The 12,260-nt window shown below is 34.3% G+C and overlaps 1 protein-coding gene across 3 annotated transcripts in view; it reads right to left on the reverse strand.

Moving 5' to 3' along the window:
* The window catches only part of GLRA3 (glycine receptor alpha 3), a 208,296-nt gene that overhangs the window by 84,220 nt on the left and 111,816 nt on the right, over positions 1–12,260 (reverse strand). The gene's annotated exons all lie outside the window — the stretch shown is intronic.

Raw genomic sequence — 12,260 nt, forward strand, 5'->3', positions numbered from 1 at the left:
GGTGACTGGAAATGGTATGAATCTCCCTTACTCACGCCAAATGCCAACACTTGGGCAAGGTTTTGCTTTTTGCAAATCTGCATGTAGATTTTCCTGATAGGAGAACTCAGAGAAATCAACAAATTGCCAGAAGCTGCGGACTGTATGTGGGCTATGTTGTGAAGAAACAGGCTACTTGGAACTTCTGAGAGCTCAGAAATTTGACTTGGCATTCTTTAAATGCCTTAGAGACTTCAAATCCTCTGGATTGAGAGTGGAATATTTGTCATACAAACAATGAAGAATCCACTGGTGAGGATCTATGAACATGGCTGCCCTAGAGGTAAAGGTATAAAGGAAGCAGTGGAGCCATTGCCTTCATGATTCACAGCTCCTGGGTTTTGATCTTAGTGTGGTATCAAAACACTCCTAAAGTCCACCTCACTCATTTATTAATGTGAATGCTTGAATCACACTCTGTGTACCTTTTCAAAAAATAGATTATTTTCTCTAAATTTTTATTGACAAACTATTTATTATTTTCATTTTCCTGTTTTCTAGTTTGGCTGGCTTCCCTCTTGATCCTTATTACATATAATTCACATTGTTTTGTTTACTTATTTGGTTTTGTTTTCCTCTTGATCCTTTTTACAGATATTCCATGGTTTTCTGATGCTATGTTCCTAATTCACAGATTCGTGGTCTTCTATGTTTAAAGAATTTATGGAATCCTAGAGTTGAGATGACTTTTGCTGTCATCTAATGCCGCTCACTTATCTTAGAAAACTGAGCCTCTGAAAATGAGTGGATTTATATAACTTATATAGTTTCTCAGTGAAAGACTGAAGGGTATGTTTTCTGAATTCCTCCTTTTATGCAGGTAGCAGCTAATGCACTGCATAATTTAAGGGACTGTTGAGATCGAACACCAGGGTCCTGTTTGGGGATATGCTACCAAAGTTTTGAAAGAGCATTATCTGGAAAGGCCATTTGGTTTAGGGGAATTGAAGGGATATGAGGGTTGAAGGAACAGATTATTTTGACAATTAATTAAGGATGAAAGAGGCTGGGCACGGTGGCTCAGGCATGTAATCCCATTTTTTGGGATGGCTGAGGTGGTTGGATCACTTGAGACCAAGTGTTCGAGACCAACCTGGGCAACATGGCAAAACCCCATCTCTATCAAAAATACAAAAATTAGCCAGATGTAGTGGTATATGTCTGTAGTCCCAGCTACTTGGGAAGCTGAGGAGGGAGGATCGCTTGAGCCTGGAGGTGGAGGTTGCACCACTGCACTCCAGCACGGGCAACAGAGTGAGACCCTATATACAAAAAATGGTGACAGCTCTGAGTAGTAAAGAATAGCAGCAAATGGCAGGATCACAGAAATAAAATGCTTTAAATTACAGGTGATCTAGGGTGTTCTAAAAAGTCTACTGATTCTCACACAAAGAAGATGGCTACTATCTGAATCGCACATCCTAACAAGTGTTGGCAAGGATGTAAAGAAATTGGAACTCTAGTGTACTGTTGGTGGAGTACAAGATGGTGCAGCTGCTATAAAAAATATGGCTGCTTCTTAAATAATTAAAAATGAATGACCATATCATCCAGCAATTTTACCTCTGGATATATGTCCAAAAGAATTCAAAGCAGGGTCTCAAAAAGGTATTTGACATTTGCGTTCATAGCAGCATTACTCACTATAGCCAAAATATGAAAGTAACCCATTTCCATCAATGGATGAATGGAGAAACAAAATATTATATACATACAATGGAATATTATTCAAACTTAAAAAGGAAGAAAATACTGACATATACTGTAACATAGATAAACTTTGAGAACTTTGTTAAGTGAAATAAGCCAGTCACACAAAGACAAATACTGTATGAATCTACTTATATATGAATTTAGAGTAGCTAAACTCATATAAGCAAAATGTAGAATGGTGGTTCTCAGTGGCAAGAGGAAGGGGGAAATGGAGAGTTGTTTAACGAATGTAGAGTTCAGTTTTGCAAGATGAAATAGTTTGGGAGATTGCTTGTACAACATTGTGAAGATACCAAATACTACTGAACTGAATGCTTGAAAATGGTTAAGATGGTACATTTTATGTTTGTATATTGTTGTACTTTGAATGTTTGTCCCTTCATAACTCATGTTTAAATTCGGTTGCAATTGTAGCAGAGTTAAGAGGCGAGACCTTTAAGAGGAGATTGGGTCATGAGGTCTCTGCCCTCATAGGTGGAATTATTGCCATTATAAAAGCGTGGTTTCAGCCCCTTTTTGTCTCCGGGCCCTTCTGTCTTCTGTGGGGTGATGCAGCAAAAAGGCCCTAGCAGATGCTGGCAGCTTTATTTTGGATTTTCCAGCCTCCAGAACTGTAAGCCAATACATTTCTATCCGTTAAAAATTACCTGATCTGTGGTATCTTGTCATAGCAGCACAATACAGACTAAGACACGGATTTTACCACAATTAAAAAATAAAAGAAGAAAAGACTGATGAAATTTTGGGGGAGGAAATAAATGAGGGATGCACAGTGTGCAGAAGACCTTGTGGTATCATGACATGAGTTGAAAGTAGAACCTGGGTGATTACAATGAATTAGCCTCCAATAGTCTTTTCAGTTAAGTAAGAGAAGAGGGGAGTCATTCCGGACAACCAACTTGATGTTTTCTTTAATGGATCTTTGAGTGAAATATGGCTATAAGTGGGCTATATTAGCTGCACTGTAAAAAATATGACCGTATTATTTACTGTCGTTAAGAGAAACAAAGAGATCACTGTCTTAATTTTTGCTAGAATTTCTAGTGATAACAAGTGAGAAATGAGAGACATTTTCCCTGTCTACATGGAACTTGCATGTAGTGGGTGGGGATGGGGTGGGCAATAAAAATGTTATCAGAAATAAAATAATCATTTCACATGGTGATATGTATTTTGAAATAAATTTATAATTTAATGGGATAGGAAGCAACTGGGGAGAAGAGAACTAACTTAAGAAAAGATTATCACACTTTGGGAGGCTGAGGTGGGAGGATCACGAGGTCAGGAGATCGAGACCATCCTGGTTAACACGGTGAAACCCCGTCTCTACTAAAAAATACAAAAAATTAGCTGGGCGTGGTGACGGGCACCTGTAGTTCCAGCTACGAGGGAGGCTGAGACAGGAGAATGGCGTGAACCCGGGAGGCGGAGCTTGCAGTGAGCCCAGTTCGCACCACTGCACTCCAGCCTGGGTGACAGGGTGAGACTCCGTCTCAGGGAAAAAAAAAAAAAAAGATGTTCAGAAATGGCCTGGTGGAATGATCCAAAGGGTCAAGCTATGGATAAATCTTCAGGAAACACCTTTTAGGCAGAGAGAAGAGCACAGTTTTATCTGACATAAGGATTATGGTAACCCCATCATTAATAACCACAAAAGCACAATGTTGAAATAAGTAGATAAGCATTTCATTTGATACCAAACATCTTTGTTAACAACTTGTCTGAAAAAGTATACAAAAGTGAAGTAAAGGAGGTAAATGATAAGCCAAACACAACACTGAAACCAAATATAACAATAAATATTTTCTTGATGTATTAAGGCTATACATTTAATTTCATCCATATTGAAGCTGAAAATGCAAACAAGAAAGGGATCCCTGGGTTCTATGAGAATAGGAAGGAATAGGAACGCTGCCTGAGGAGGACAAGAGAAAAATAAACTTTTTATCTATATCTTCTCTCTGAAGGAAAATAAAATTCCAGAGCATGAAGATGTTTGCAGATGAGATTGCTGTTGCTATATGGAATCTCAGAGGGTGATGAAGAATTTTGCAAAGCTGCTAAGAGATTAATGTTGAGAATATTTTCAAGTTTATTAACAGGTAGATTCTGTGAATTAAAGGAACTTAACACCAAATCCATGCAATTCTAGAGTAGTTAAGACTACATCTGTGAGCAGGTAGAGCAGGAAGCTGTGGTCAGTAGGAGCCAGAATTAGGGTCATAAAGGAAAAGCCATGCTACACTGATATCATATTATAATCTTATTACCAACTATGCTAGAATATTAAGGGATACTATAGTGTTCTCAGCAAGATATCTGATGAATTCTAACTCTTATAAACAAGGATTTCAAAATTTTGAAATTGATATCCATTTAAGTAATTTATAGCTGATTGAAAAAGCAATTGTTGATTTTTTTCAGTAGTAATAAATCAAGACAAATACCTCTAGTGATCTGTTGCAAGGTTTTCAGTCCTGTCCTTCTGGGAGTGTGTAATGATATATTGTTCAATTCTCTGGATGATTAACCAGGAGAGACATGGATCATCAAAGTAGGATTATGGACTAAACCTAGTAAGATGATCTTTAACTAGAAAAAATAAATACTTTGTATTTATTCCAGTGAACCAATTTAGTAAACATGGAATGGGGGGACATAGAACTTAGTTGTAGTACTCAGCTGACTGTAGATGTGTTCTGAGTCAAGACTGGGTTTTGCAGCTATCTCTAATGTATGTGTGATCTGAAACTGCAATAGTAACAGAATGATTGGCACTGTCACCGGGGGGAAGCCCTACTCTGAAGTCTCGGCTTAGGCTAATTTTAATACATGGAAAGACGTCTAGGGGAAAGGAAATAGGCAAAGGAGGGAACTCTAAGTCTTTTCATATGAGAAAACAAACAAAATTACTGGGTATGTTTAACTTGCAGAGATAATTTAAGGATACCACAGTTACAATTTATAAATATTTGGAAATCATCAGATAGATTTTAAAATGACCAATGGTTGTATGAAAAGTTTGTGAGCTATTAAATCATATCGTTTTCCCTGTCCACTTCACAGTTGTGTGACCTTGGGAAAGTCACTTAACTTCTCGAAGCATAATTTGAGCATATGAGGGACTGTGGTCAATATGCTTAGATACCTGATGATCAGTAAAAATTCAACCTAGAAAGATGTGGACAGATTAGAAGAGAATGGCCATTGGTATTACATAGAATGGAATATTTAATGTTTAAGTGGGGATTTATTTTATAAGTAACGAGTTCATTAGTGTATAGTTTTGTCTTGGAAGGACTTCTGTTTTCTAGCTAACACTGTAACTGCAGAGGTTTAAGCAACAAATACTCAGAAAACAAGAACCATCTGTATTTCTCACTAGGCAAACAAAAAACATAATATGATTTTGAACAGTATCCAAACTTTTAAATTATGAAAGAACTTGGATAAGAGTAGACTATTATAAAATAATTGTGAAAAATCATCACCAAATCTTATCTTTTGCCTTAGCTAATTTAGCATAAATTCCAGAGTAAGTGGTCTGAGTAATGTCAAACCTGGTTTTTAAATGAATCTGAGAAATTAAATCATAAAATCCTCTCATCTCTCTTTAGAAATTTCTATCCCAAAACCCCATTAAAGTGTATTCTATCTTTATATATTTCCATCCAACAATACTATTAAAGTATATATCAAGTTTCTTAAAGCTTTTGTTAATGTTTTTTTTTTCAAGTTGGCCCTTAAAAATTACCCTGTAATTTTAGAGATTTAGGCTGTTCTTTCTGGCAGACAATACTTCTTCACTGAGTTATTTTCTTATATTTTCTTTTCAAATCTAAATAATATTTTCTTAACTTTTATTCTTTTCTTTTTTTTTTTTTTTTTTTTGAGATGGAGTTTAGCTCTTATTGCCCGGGCTGCAGTGCAATACATTCCTCTTTAGATATGAACTACAGAATTAAACCCTTTATGGAAGTAGTAATAGTTTAGGCATCATGTGTCATCAATGGCTGTTAACTATTATTCTGATTCTAAGAAATTATTATCCAGTATTTTTCCATGATTAAAAAAATCCGTCATAGCTTTTCTTTTCAACCAGCAAATTAAAAAAAAAACAGTTAGGAATTTTCCTTTTAATATAAATAAAAAACTGAAAATTAAGTTTTGAGTTTTTTTCCTGTCTCTAGCCCTGTACATCAACTTCCATCAAGCATTCCTTAGGGGCATAGTCTAGGTCTTAATATAGTTAGTTGTGCCTCCTTCTCTTCTATATCATTCTGTATGAGTTATTTGTTTTGTGTCAAATAAAATAATTATAATTGCATTTATGTAAAAATGTATTTATAAATTGTGATATAAATGGAAACGTATCTGTTGAAAACTACCTCATGTTGCTAGCACTTCACACAGCTTTAAAAAATTCAGGTAATGGCATCTGATAAGTAATCAGTAAACTAATGCAATCTAATCCTGAGAAGGAAGGTTAGTGATCACTTTAGTAGTTTATCTTCACTAGGAACTTTCCTCAGTTTCATTTATTACAATCAAGAACTGCACATAAAAATTGGGGCTCAAATTTAAAACAGTTAGTGAAAAACAAGTCTTCATTGCAGAATTCTCTGTGTGGTATGTATGGTTTGATATTTTTATTGTTATTTTCTTAGGTTTCTCCTAATAAAATAAGAATTTTGAGAATAAAATGTGAAGTTTGGATATGCATATTGTCATGGGAACTGGCCTGTGTCTTCTTACTGACTTTGAGAGTGAAAAATGAGTATTAAAAAGAGAGAGAAATAAATGAAAGTAACACATTTTCTTCATACCTAAAAGCAAACATTTATAGTATTTATCCCAGAATGAAGTTGAATTAAGTATGTTCTAGATCAGAGGAATAAACAGTATGTTGAACTTCTGGCTTTTATACAAGCAGTTACATGAAACTCTGTTGAGATTTGAGGAATAAGCACATTCCCAGAGAGGCCTTTATAATTTGATAAGGGAAACATCCAAACTTGGAACATATAAACGGGGCCACATTCTTTCCTTTGACTTCAGTGGAATTCTCAGTGATGAGTTAGCATTCTAAATTACTGTAACGGTAAAGATTCAACTTTAGTGCAGTTATTTTATTTTGATTTTAAATGGCAGCAGAGTGAAACACTATGATAAATACCACTTGTGTTGCAGCTAATACATTTTTATAACTAAATATTGAAAAAAAATGTTGATTTTCTATTTTGTTTTTACCTTTAATGACTCTACCCTCCATGAATAAACTAAATTAATCATATTTTCCAAATAGCCTCTAGGAAGCATATTGTTAAAATATCACAAAAAGTTCATTATTGTCTTTCTCTGTTTCACTTCCTCCTCTATACCCAATTTTTCTAAAACTTGATGATGCTGTCTTTCTCTGGCTCCCTTTTGGTTGTCGTTTTCTATGCTATCTCCAGAAATTCCATTGATTTTCATGTCTCCATGCTTATCCATGTCTCAATAAGCAGTATTTCTAAGGTTATGTCTCTATATTTGTACAAACATTCCTAATTCAAGCTCTATCCTAAAATTTCCCATAACCCAAAGTAAATTTTTAGTTGAACGAAAATTTTCACAAAAAACACAGCACAGTTAAGCAGACATCAGCTCTGATCTACTTTTTCCATGAATCAATCACCTTCTTTTTTCAGATTAATGTAAACAAGGCAATATTCAATTCTCCCAATTGAGAGGAAACTTGAGGAAATCATCTTTATGCATAATTCTTCTTTTTATATAGCAAATATTTGAACAGGTTTTCAAAATGTTTGCTGTTGTTCCCATCATTATTGTCTCCGCTCTTGGAAATTCTCATTAATTTATAACAAAGTTAGCTATTTACGTGGACACTTTTCCCCCAGGCTTCCTTCTTGTTTTCAAATAAAGGTTTTGGCTGAGTTTCCTTTCCATAACTATGACTGAAAAAGATAGAATTGCTCAGGATTTTCTTTCATTGCTTTTAAGCTGGCATACTACGATTATTTCTATTTCTTCATTCTGTATTTTTGATATTCAATCAACCTAATTTTTTTTCTTTAAGTAATTTCTCCAGGGATGTGTCTAGGTTCTGAGATTTTTCAAAGCACCAGTTTTAGGGGTTTTTGTGATTCTTTGGATACTCTATTTTGTCTTTTTGGCCTTTTTGAATAGAATGCTTAGTGAAATCATTTTTATTAAAAAAATCTGGCTTATTTGTATCTAGAAATTTTGATATATTGTGCTTTCATTGTAACTTAACATCAAGTTTTTCTTAATTTTCACCTTTAAACAAATAGTCTTTTAGTATATGTTTTTCATGCCAGTTATACAGGTGTATATTAATATATAATAATATATGGGAATTTGTAGCAACTTACAGTAATTCTATATTGTTATTGGTTTCTAATTTTATTGCATTTTAGTTAGAAATCACATTTTATAACATGTTGATTCATAGGAGGTTACTGAAACCTCCTTGGTGGTGTATAACATAATCAATTTTTGTAAATGTTTCCATATGCTAAAAACAAAATTAAACAAAGAATAAGAATTCTCTCTCTCTATGATTTGCTTTGTTCAAATATACTGTGCTTGTACAATCCAGTAAATTGTTGATTTATCTGTTTTTTATGCAGTTCATCCTGCTTTTGCTTATTATATTTAGAAGTTATATGGTTACGTACTTAGATTTTCCTAATTATACATGGATTTTTTTTTTTTTTTTTTTAGAGAGAGTCTCACTCTGTTGCCCAGGCTGAGTGCAGTGGCACCATCTTGGCTCACTGCAACCCCTGCCTCCGGGTTCAAGCGATTCTCCAGCCTCAGCCACCCGAGTAGCTGGGACTACAGGAAAGTGCCACCATGCCTGGCTAATATTTGTATTTTTAGTAGAGATGGGGTTTCACCATATTGGCTAGGCTGGTCTCAAACACCTGACCTCAAGTGATCCACCTGCCTCGGCCTCCCAAAATGCTGGGATTAAAGGCATGAGCCACTGCATATTGATTTTTTACCAGCATGCTACTCAAGTATTCATGCCTCATAATTTTTTTCTGCCATTAATTTTTTTCTGGTTAAAATTATTCTGGACTTTTTCAAGGTACATTTCTCAGATATACATTTTTTCACTTTTCTTTACCAAATGTTTTTGTGTGGTATTCTTAGAAAGTGTCTAGTTGTCAACATACTGTTGGGTCTTAATATTTGTTAACATCTAGTTTGAGGATCTCTTTTTTTCTACGTGAATTTAATGCTTTTATTCTATTTTTATTCTTTGATATTATCCTTAACTCATACTTTTTTTTCTCATCAATTTCTAATGCAAGTCTTCTCTTACCCTGGATTTTCCTTGCATAAGCCTCTTCCCCAATAATTTCTTTTCCTCTAACTAGGAATTTTGTATCATCTATGGTTTCAATTATAAGTCATAAATGTATACTTTTGAGGGCATGGGATCATTGATAGTTTAGACAAAGTAGTCTTTTCTAAGTTAGTTATTCATTGTTAATTTTGTTCTTCTCTTATTCACTTTCTCCTTTGTTTTAACAGTATACCATTAAGATTTGCTTATCATCTTTAATTGAATAATTATATTGGCATAAATATAATTTATATCATTATATTTCAGGTAGCCTCTGAAATTCTTGAAACAGAGACTTTTTTGCTTTATTTATTGTTATACCACCCAACATAATATGTGGAGTATATTAGGTATTTGATAAATATTTTTCAATTGATGCCTAAATGAAAGAATATTTCCCAGGCCACTTGGAACAGTTTTGACCACTGACATATATTTATTGAACTTTTACTGAATTTAAGGAAGTTGTACCATTACAAGCCATTAAAGTGTTTGCTTTTAAATTATGTTTCCTTTTTGCCTGCTTCCCATGTCTTAATATTATTGAACATTTTCTTTTCTTCCTTTTTGCAGTCAGATTTCATTCAAAAGTGGACCCTGGGATTCTTACAGCTCTTGATTTCCAGTAGGTTTAACTCTTTTTGCCTACTTTCCAGTGGGTTTCACTGATTTACAATCTTTTATCTTGTCATTTTAAACCACTATTTAAGGAGAAAATAAAAAAATAGATATAAATTTTTCTTAAAACATATATATACACACATATATTAGTAGATTTGTATGTATGCGTATATATGTACACACATATATATGTAGATTTGTATGTATGCGTATATATATACACACACACATATATATATACACAGAAATGTAGGCATTTCTTAATATATGTATATATTATATATTATATTATATGTGTGTGTGTGTGTGTGTATATATATATGTAATTGTCCTAAAAAAGTTTTAAGAAAAAAACGCCTTGAAGAACTTGACTTCAGAAGGTTCTACTTTGACTGACATTAGCATCTGCTACAGAAGTTTAATAAACAAAGTCTCTATGGTGAGCTAAATTAAAATTAATTCCTAATAAGAGAGCAGGAAGTGCTTAATGACTGAAATATTAAAGAACCCCTTGAACAACCCACTCGTATTTCTTATGGAGGAATTAAGAAACAAAGGGGAAAGAAAAGAGGCTCTCTTTTCTCATGTTGAGAAATGTTCTGAGAAAGGCAGACACATGAGAGGTCTTACTATGTCAGCTTTTGTGTCCTGCAAAATAGCCCCAGTAAGCTTTCCTTATTCAAAACAGAAGCCCAGTGATCTAACCAACCCTCAGGCACTGTACTTTTTCTCATCTTTCTTTAATAACTAACATTCGTGGAATAAAAGATTTCACCCACTTCCTCATCACTCACCTAAAAAAAAAAAAAAAAAAAACCTTTTTAGATTACAGCTTTGACCATCATTATTCTAATCACATTTGTCTCCGTTAACAATAACAATTGCTTTTTTCAAGTACGTTACAAAACTTTCTTTGCAGCATTTGATTTTGTTACACAGAACTCCTTCACAGTCCTTTCTCTTTTGAGGTTGAATCGTGTTGATTTTAATTTGCCAGCTTTGCCTTCGTAATTTTTTCCAACAACTTCTAAATGTAGGCATTTCTTAAGTGTCTGTTCTTGTTTGTGTTTTATTTCCTGTCTACATTCGTCTCTTCAGCTATTTCATCTGACTCTTGAACCACTCTGTATATGGCTTTTAATAGTTGATCTTCACTTTTCACTCCCTCTTTGGCTTTAGACCTAAATTTCCCAGACCTCAAACATATTAAGATGGATTTTATCAATTGTCCCATCAACATTTGTTTCTCATCCTCTATTCCCTTTCTTCATCAGTGCTTCTAATCTGATCCCATTAATCTAAGCTTTTTCGCTCTGACACACAGGCATTCAGTGACTTCACAACCACTGTGAATCAACCTCTCCTGTTTCTACCTTCCACATAATTGCTCTTTTTCCTACTTTCTGACTTTTTCTGGAAAATTATGAAAACTTCTTAAACAATCTTTGTTCATTTAACTAAAATAATCTTTAAGAGGTACAGCAAGGACCAAACAATTTTCTTGCCCCTTATATGTTGAACCATTTCTCACACCTACTGAATAACATCCACGCCCCGCCCCCAGGCTTAGTAATTAGGGTGCCACTTAGAGGGTGCCGCACATAAATTCTTTGCCCTAAATGTACTTAATTTTTCAACCAAGATATACAATCAGCCTGTCCTCAAATTGCCCCTCTTCAATTTCAAAATCAGCTCTGCTGCTTCTCCCTGCGTAGATTGATTGCTAAGTAGCTCCCCAAATTTTAATTTAATTTCCTCTCATTTACGTTAATACTTTATGCATATGTATGCTAATTATTTAAGACCTACTTATAAAAATAATCAGTTTAAATTTTCCAAGGAGGAGTTATCAGAGAAATTGATGTTTCCACTTCCTAAGAAAAACCAAACGGGAGAGGGAGGGGGATAGTCACGTTGCCCCACAAAGTTGGTCCACCACCTAGTGACAACTCTATCACACTACAAGCCTTGTCTTTGACACCTGGAGTCCGAGGATCGGCCTCCAAATTTTCCTCAAGGAATGTGTCAAACAGTCCTTTTATTCCCCCTCGGATAACATACTGTCATAAGATAAAATATTGCATATTGCTTAATTTTTATATGAGATTAAACACTGTAAACAATTAATTTAGGGCTAATTATATAGATCAGAGAAGGGGTAGGATGTGAAATGTTCATCTGTGTTAACATTAATCAGTGAGGCATATGGGTCTACTTTGAAAGAAGAAATGTAGAGAGATACCTGAAAGCTTAAATAAATCTGTGAGAAAGTGTGAGAAATTTTTTCTTCTGAGCTAACATACATAACATACCCAGCAGAGTGATATTAAAATAATAAACATTGGTTATCGGAAGCAGCATAAGTTTGGAGGCAGTTTGTCATTGTCACCTTTGTGAATTGGAGCCTCAATCATTCAACATGACCATTTTCGTATTTGAAAACATAGGGATAACAATATCTTTGTTGTCAGTATAAGAAAAAACATATATAGACACTTGGTTGATAAGA

This window comes from Pongo abelii, chromosome 3 (genome assembly GCF_028885655.2).
Source record: "Pongo abelii isolate AG06213 chromosome 3, NHGRI_mPonAbe1-v2.0_pri, whole genome shotgun sequence".
Taxonomy (NCBI): domain Eukaryota; kingdom Metazoa; phylum Chordata; class Mammalia; order Primates; family Hominidae; genus Pongo; species Pongo abelii.